The sequence below is a fragment of the Vombatus ursinus genome, unplaced genomic scaffold (assembly GCF_900497805.2).
Source record: "Vombatus ursinus unplaced genomic scaffold, bare-nosed wombat genome assembly UNPS02010284.1, whole genome shotgun sequence".
Taxonomy (NCBI): Eukaryota; Metazoa; Chordata; class Mammalia; order Diprotodontia; family Vombatidae; genus Vombatus; species Vombatus ursinus.
Window position 1 is genome coordinate 15,471,501 of NW_020950062.1, and position 5,848 is coordinate 15,477,348.

At 32.3% G+C, this 5,848-nt stretch overlaps 1 pseudogene; it reads right to left on the bottom strand.

Annotated features, from left to right (window-relative positions):
* Positions 1–4,275: 4,275 nt before the first annotated feature.
* On the bottom strand, positions 4,276–4,538 carry LOC114037166 (annotated as a pseudogene).
* Between the last annotated feature and the right edge of the window lie 1,310 nt (positions 4,539–5,848).

Genomic DNA, 5,848 nt, shown 5'->3' on the forward strand with positions numbered 1-5,848 from the left:
GTCAAAAGAAAGAATAGAATAAATGGGTGGGCGGGATAGGATTAAGGGAAATAGAGTTAGTTTTTCACAGCATGTCTACTATGGAAGTGTTTTGAGATTTGCTTACCTTTTCAATGAGGGTGGGTGGGGAGGGAGGAAGGGAGAAAATTTGGAACCCAAAGTTTTAAAAACACATGTTTTAAAAAAATGTTTTTACATGCAACTGGGAAATAAAAAAATATAGGAAATGGGATACAGAAATCTATCCTGCCATACAGGAAAATAGAAGGGGAAGGGAATAACATAAGGGAGGGAGAAATAGAAGGGAAGGCAGGCTAAGGGAAAGGGTAGTCAGAATGCATGCCATCTTAGGGTGGGGGTAATGGCGAGATAGGGTGAAAATTTGGAACTCAAAATCTTGTGGAAGTAAATGTTGAAAACTAAAATTAAATAAAAAAATAAGATTTACTCCACTACAGAGTGTGCCTATTTATTAATATGCTGTAGTATATTCTGCAGAATCTCTATTCTTAAATGGTATTGGATAAAAATTGACCATTTCCCATTAGTGAGCTCTCTAGTATTCTTTTTAGATACAAAACAATTAATTATTGCATATTTCCTTATGATGAAACTAGTTATAATTTCCAAAATTATAATATATAATGCATTTAATCATTTTATAGTTAATTTTGGATTTTTCTTCCTATTGAAATTTTAGAAAACACTGCAGGCTACTGAGTTATGAAAAACTCATTTTTTTTTCAGCAACACATCAACTGGCATATAGTTTATTTCCTCAGAAAAGATTTACAAATTTGTAATTAAACTCATTTTTATTGATTCTTGTTAATTTGCATGTCAGAATCCACAATTTTTATAAAAAATAATTTAGTTATTTTTATTTTTGTTTTTCAACATTCACTTCCATTAGATTTTGAGTTTTATATTTTCTGCCCCATCCACACCTCCCCACTCCCCAAGATGGTCTAAAATCTGATATAGACTCTACATACACATTCATATTACACGCATATTTTCACATTAGTCATGTTGTAAAGAAGAAGTAGAACCAATGGGAATAATCACAAGAAAGAAGAAACAATAAAGAGAGAGAGAGATGAAATTTTATACTTTGATCTGCATTAAGAATCTACAGTTCTTTTTCTGGATGTGGATAGCTTTTTCCATCATGAGTCTTTTGGAATTGTCTTGGATGCTTGCATTGCTGAGAAGAACTAAGTCTATCAAAGTTAGTCATTGCAGTTTTCTCCTGGTTCTACTCACTTCACTCAGCATCAGTTCATGTAAGTTTTTCTACATTTTTCTGAAGTCTACCTACTCATCATTTCTTCTGGAACACTAATATTCCATTAAATCCATATACCAGAACTTCTTCAGCCATTCCTCAACTGATGGTCATTCTATTGTCAATTATTGTACACCACAAAAAGAGCTGCTATAAATATTTTTGTACATGTGGGTACTTTTCCCATTTTTGTTAATTTTTTTAAAATTTATTTATTTTTAGTTTTCAAAATTCACTTTCATAAGATTTTGAGTTCCAAATTTTCTCCCCATTTCTCCCCTCCCCCCACCCCAAGAAGTTGTACAATATGATATAGGCTCTACATATGCAATCATATTAAAGCTATTTTCATATTGCTCGTGTTGAAAAGAAGAATTAGAACAAATGAGAGAAACCAAAAGAAAGAAGAAACAAAAAAGAAAAAAAGAGCAAATAATGTGCTTTGATCTACATTCAGACTCCATAGTTCTTTTTTTTGGATGTGGACAGCATTTTCCATTATGGGTCCTTTGGAGTTGAATTGGATCCTCAAATTGCTAAAGAAAGATGAGTCTATCAATGCTAGTCATCACACATTGTGACTGTTACTGTGTACAATGTTCTCCTGGTCCTGCTCACTTCAGTCAACATCAGTTCATTTAAGTCTTTCTAAGTTTTTCTAAAGTCTACCTGCACATTTTTTTTTCTTATAGCATAATAGTGTTCCATTACATTCATATACCACAACTTGCTCAGGCACTTTCCAATTGATGGGCATCCCTTCAATTTCTAATTCTTTGCCACCACTAAAAGAGGAGCTAAAACATTTTTGTACAGGTAGGTCCTTTTCCTATTTTTTATTATCTCTTTGGGATACAGAGCTAGAAATGGTATTGCTTGGTCAAAGGGTAGTCACATTTTTGTAGACCATAGTTTCAAATTGTTCTTCAGAATGGTTGGAACAGTTCACAACTCCACCAACAATGCATTAGTGTTTCAATTTTCCCACATCTCCAACATGAGGCCTTTGTCAGAGACACTGGCTGTAAAATTTCTTCCCTAATGTTCTGCTTCCCTTCTAATTTTGGTTGCATTGGCTTTGCTTGTGCAAAAGCTTTTCAATTTATCATAATCAAAATCATCCACTTTGCATTTCATAATGTTCTTTATCTCTTGCTTGGTCATAAATTCTTCTGTTCTCCATAAATCTGACAGATAAACTATACCTTGCTCCCCTAATATGCTAATAGTATCAGTCTTTATATCTAAATTGTGTACTATTTTGAGTTTAATTTGGTATACAGTGTACTATGTTCTAATATTTCTAGTTTCTGCCATACTATTTTTCCATTTTCTCTACAGTTTTTGTTAGTGAGTTCTTATCCCAGAAGTCTTTGTGTTTATCTAACAGTAGATTATGATAGTTATTGACCACTATGTTTTGTGTGCTTAACCTATTCCAATAATCCACAACTTTATTTCTTAGCCAGTACCAAGTAGTTTTGATGATTGCTGCTTCATAATACAATTTAAGATCTAATATGTCTAGGCCACCTTCCTTCACATTTCTTTTCATTCATTCCCTGGATATTGTGGACATTTTGTTCCAGATGAATTTTGTTATTATTTTTTCTAGATCTATAAAACAATTTTTGATAGTTTAATTGGTATGATATTGAATAAGTAAATCAATTTAGATAGAATTGTCATTTTTATTATATTAGCTAGGCCTAAACATGAGGAATTTATATTTTTTCCAATTATTTAGATCTGAGTTTATTTGTGTGAAAAGTGTTTTTGTAATTTTGTTTATGTATTTCCTAGGTTTGTCTCAGCAGGTAGACTCTTAAATATTTTATAATGTCTAGAGTAACTTTAAATGGAATTTCTCTTTCTATCTCTTGCTGTTGGACTTTGTAATATGTAGAAATGCCAGTGATTTATGGGAATTTATTTTATATCCTGCAACTTTTCAAAAGTTGTTTATTATTTCAAGTAGATTTTTTAATTGATTCTCTACGATTCTCTAAATATATCATCTTAACATCTGCAAAACTGATAGCTGTGTTTCTTCTTTGTCTATTCTAATTCCTTCAATTTCTTTTTCTTCTGTTATTGCTAAAGCTAACATTTACAGTACAATATTGAATAACAGTGAAGATAATGAACATCCTTGTTTCACCACCAATCTTATTGGAAGTGCTTCTAGCTTATCCATATTACATACAATGCTTGCTGATGATTTTAGATAAATGCTACTTACCATTTTAAGGAAGACTCCATTTATTCCAATGTTCTCTAGTGGTTTTAATAGAAATGGATGTTGTATTTTGTCAAAAACTTTTTCTGCATCTATTGAGATAATCATATGATTTCTGTTAGTTTTGTTGTTGATATGGTCAGTTATGCTGATAGTTTTCTTAATATTGAACCAGCCCTGCATTCCTGGTGTAAATCCCACCTTGTCATAGTATATTATCCTCATGATAAGTTGCATCCCTTTACTGATATCTTGTTTAAAATTTTGGCATCTATATTCATGAGGGAAATAAGTCTATAATTTTCTTTCACTGTTTTGGCTCTTCCAGGTTTAGGTATCAACACAATATTTGTATCATGAAAAGAATTTGGTAAGACTCATTTACTTATTTTCCCAAATAGTTTATATAGTATTGGAATTAAGTGTTCTCTAAATGTTTGATAGAATTCACTTTTAAATTCATTTGGCCCTGGTGATGTTTTCTTAGCGAGTTCATTGATGGCTAATTCAATATTTTTTTTTTATAAACTAACAAATGCACTTTATTGATTTACAGATTAAGGAAAGCTACTAAGCCAAGATTAGTAACTGCTTCACTCTCCAATTCAACAACTATGCAACATGATGAGCCTAGAGTAGTCTTGCCAACTTTTACTGCTGCATATTATTTACATGGCCTTGCCTTTGATTACAGGATTAAGAAATCGAAGCATTATTTTAATTTGGCTTAATCTGAATCCAGTTTCTTTTATATTACACATTTTCCTTGTAGTTCTTCCACTTTTGCAATATAAGTTGTCATGGAATCTTCTTTGCATTTTCCTTTCAAAGAATTCCAGGCATCCCACTTAGCCCTGCCTTTGAAGTCCATCATACCAGGACAATCTGTATTTACATCTCCAACTTGGCTTGTTTGTAGTGGCTATAGATAAACAACATCTCCTGGTCATCTGGTTTGGACTTCAGATATTTTACTTATTCTGCAGCTTTGTAAAATTCAGCCTGAGACATACTGCCAGCTGAGTGAGGTAGAAAGGATGAAACGAGAGCTTCCACCTAACGCCAAACCTTGCAGGCTTGGGCTGACAATATATTTTTTTCTTAAAAGGGGTTATTTAAGTTAATTAAATTAACCAAAGACTTATCTGTTTTATTGTTTTTTTTACATAAAACCAGCTCTTAGTTTTATTTATTAGTTCAATAGTTTTATTAATTTCAATTTTATTAACTTCTCCTTTGGTTTTCAGTATTTCCAATTTGGTATTTACTTGGGCATTTTTAATGTGTTGTTTTTCTGCCTTTCTTAGTTCCATTGCCCAATTCACTGACTTCCTCTTTGTCTATTTTATTAATGTAAGCATTTAGAGATGTAAAATTTCCCTAAGAACTACTTTGGCTGTATCCTATAAATTTTAGTATGTTGTCTCATTATTGTCATTCTCATGGATGAAGTTACTGATTGGTTCTATGATTTGTTGTTTAACCCACTCATTCTTTTGGATTAGATTGTTTAGTTTCCAATTAATTTAGTCCATCTTTCCATGGCCCTTAATTAAACATATTTTATTGCATCATAATCTGAAAAATATGCATTTAATACTTCAACCTTTCTGCATTGGATTATGAGGATTTTATGCCCCACATTTTCAACTTTTGTGTAGGTTCCATATACCACAGAGAAAAATGTGTATTCCTTTCTATTGCCCTTTGATTTTCTCCAGAGGTCTACTATATCTAACTTTTTTAATGTTCTATTCATCTCCTTAACTTCTTTCTTATTTATTTTATGGTGAGACTAATCTAGTTCTGAGAGGGGGAGGTTGAGGTCCTCCACCACTAAAATTTGGCTGTCTATTTCTTCCTGTAACTCCCTGAACTTCTTCTCTAAGAATATGACTGCTATACCAGTTGATGAATATATGTTTAGTATTGATAATACTTCATTGTCTGTGGTGCCTTTTAGCAGGATGTAGTTTCCTTCCTTAATTCTTTTAATTAGATCTATTTTTGATTTTACTTTGTTTGAGATCAGGATTGCTATCCCTGCTTTTTTTTTTTACTTCAGCTAAAGCATAATATAGTCTACTCTAGGCTGCTACCTTTACCCTGTGTGTGTCCCTCTGTTTCAAATGTGTTTTCTGTAAACAACATATTGTAGAATTATGGTTTTTAATCCATTCTGCTATCTGATTCTGTTTTATGGTAGAGTTCATCCCATTCACATTCACAGTTATGATTACTATCTGGGTCTTTCTCTCCATCCTATTTAACCCCTGTTTATGCTTTTTCTCTCTCCTTTCTCCCTTTCTCTCCCCACTAGT